We start from the raw sequence: 2,500 nt of genomic DNA on the forward strand, positions 1-2,500 counted from the left end.
CCTAAGCTTTTTCTGCCGTATAAGTAATATTTTTACAAACTTAATCAGAAAGTTCAATAAACATTGGAAACTTGTTCAGTGATGGAGCTATAATTCGCCATGGCGAAATAGGAAAAGAGACGGATAGCTTAACATGATTAAGTTTCATACATTTCTATAGTTTTGTTAACAGGTTCCATGGTGTAATGGTTAGCACTCTGGACTCTGAATCCAGCGATCCGAGTTCAAATCTCGGTGGAACCTAAGCTTTTTCTGCCGTATAAGTAATATTTTTACAAACTTAATCAGAAAGTTCAATAAACATTGGAAACTTGTTCAGTGATGGAGCTATAATTCGCCATGGCGAAATAGGAAAAGAGACGGATAGCTTAACATGATTAAGTTTCATGTACTTATCTATTACATTGATATACCACTGACAGTGCAATTTCACCATATACGTGGATATTTCAAGTATGTAAATGTTGAGAAACAATGTCTAATATATGAAATAAATGAGAAAATAAGGCAAACTAAACCCAATTAATTAACGTGACGCAGACAATAGACAAACTGCCAAGACAATAATGAAGACTACATAAAGTTGTTTATAAAAGAAATGTGAGTCACAACGACTAAAAAGTAAGTCAGGTTCCACCGAGATTTGAACTCGGATCGCTGGATTCAAAGTCCAGAGTGCAAACCATTACACCATGGAACCCTATGACATATTATAGAGAATTTATATCTATATGTACATACGGGACGTACCGATTTATCATTTTCTTACTTTTTTCAACTTTCTTTCTAATCGTTACCGTATAAACACACTAGATATCAGATTATACGCCTGGGTGCATTACTCTACAACCAAGCTAACTGCTTTGCGACTGTTTCAATCTTAGTGGGTGAAAGTGTCGGTATACATGAGTTTATTTCGGCCGATAGAAATAATACGTTACTTGCCAACTAAAATGCATACCCGTATTTATATAAAATTCCGAAGAAAATTTTTGGCAGGATTTTGAGTTGATCACTGTTAAGTACATACATTTCTATAGTTTTGTTAACAGGTTCCATGGTGTAATGGTTAGCACTCTGGACTCTGAATCCAGCGATCCGAGTTCAAATCTCGGTGGAACCTAAGCTTTTTCTGCCGTATAAGTAATATTTTTACAAACTTAATCAGAAAGTTCAATAAACATTGGAAACTTGTTCAGTGATGGAGCTATAATTCGCCATGGCGAAATAGGAAAAGAGACGGATAGCTTAACATGATTAAGTTTCATACATTTCTATAGTTTTGTTAACAGGTTCCATGGTGTAATGGTTAGCACTCTGGACTCTGAATCCAGCGATCCGAGTTCAAATCTCGGTGGAACCTAAGCTTTTTCTGCCGTATAAGTAATATTTTTACAAACTTAATCAGAAAGTTCAATAAACATTGGAAACTTGTTCAGTGATGGAGCTATAATTCGCCATGGCGAAATAGGAAAAGAGACGGATAGCTTAACATGATTAAGTTTCATGTACTTATCTATTACATTGATATACCACTGACAGTGCAATTTCACCATATATGTGGATATTTCAAGTATGTAAATGTTGAGAAACAATGTCTAATATATGAAATAAATGAGAAAATAAGGCAAACTAAACCCAATTAATTAACGTGACGCAGACAATAGACAAACTGCCAAGACAATAATGAAGACTACATAAAGTTGTTTATAAAAGAAATGTGAGTCACAACGACTAAAAAGTAAGTCAGGTTCCACCGAGATTTGAACTCGGATCGCTGGATTCAAAGTCCAGAGTGCAAACCATTACACCATGGAACCCTATGACATATTATAGAGAATTTATATCTATATGTACATACGGGACGTACCGATTTATCATTTTCTTACTTTTTTCAACTTTCTTTCTAATCGTTACCGTATAAACACACTAGATATCAGATTATACGCCTGGGTGCATTACTCTACAACCAAGCTAACTGCTTTGCGACTGTTTCAATCTTAGTGGGTGAAAGTGTCGGTATACATGAGTTTATTTCGGCCGATAGAAATAATACGTTACTTGCCAACTAAAATGCATACCCGTATTTATATAAAATTCCGAAGAAAATTTTTGGCAGGATTTTGAGTTGATCACTGTTAAGTACATACATTTCTATAGTTTTGTTAACAGGTTCCATGGTGTAATGGTTAGCACTCTGGACTCTGCATCCAGCGATCCGAGTTCAAATCTCGGTGGAACCTAAGCTTTTTCTGCCGTATAAGTAATATTTTTACAAACTTAATCAGAAAGTTCAATAAACATTGGAAACTTGTTCAGTGATGGAGCTATAATTTGCCATGGCGAAATAGGAAAAGAGACGGATAGCTTAACATGATTAAGTTTCATGTACTTATCTATTACATTGATATACCACTGACAGTGCAATTTCACCATATACGTGGATATTTCAAGTATGTAAATGTTGAAAAACAATGTCTAATATATGAAATAAATGAGA

At 34.8% G+C, this 2,500-nt stretch overlaps 4 non-coding genes across 4 annotated transcripts in view; all 4 read left to right on the forward strand.

Moving 5' to 3' along the window:
* The window catches only part of Trnaq-cug (transfer RNA glutamine (anticodon CUG)), a 72-nt gene extending 69 nt beyond the window's left edge, over positions 1-3 (forward strand). Inside the window, exon 1 of the tRNA in view lies at positions 1-3. This exon is cut by the window's left edge and continues 69 nt beyond it. This is a non-coding gene — a tRNA (tRNA-Gln).
* Positions 4-171: 168 nt separating this feature from the next.
* Trnaq-cug (transfer RNA glutamine (anticodon CUG)) lies at positions 172-243 on the forward strand. Its single transcript has one exon. It is a non-coding gene; the product is annotated as a tRNA-Gln (tRNA).
* An 808-nt stretch (positions 244-1,051) lies between these two features.
* On the forward strand, positions 1,052-1,123 carry Trnaq-cug (transfer RNA glutamine (anticodon CUG)). The gene has a single exon. It is a non-coding gene; the product is annotated as a tRNA-Gln (tRNA).
* A 168-nt stretch (positions 1,124-1,291) lies between these two features.
* Trnaq-cug (transfer RNA glutamine (anticodon CUG)) lies at positions 1,292-1,363 on the forward strand. The gene has a single exon. It is a non-coding gene; the product is annotated as a tRNA-Gln (tRNA).
* The last annotated feature ends 1,137 nt before the right edge of the window (positions 1,364-2,500 follow it).

The sequence above is a fragment of the Mytilus trossulus genome, chromosome 5, assembly GCF_036588685.1.
Source record: "Mytilus trossulus isolate FHL-02 chromosome 5, PNRI_Mtr1.1.1.hap1, whole genome shotgun sequence".
Lineage (NCBI taxonomy): Eukaryota > Metazoa > Mollusca > Bivalvia > Mytilida > Mytilidae > Mytilus > Mytilus trossulus.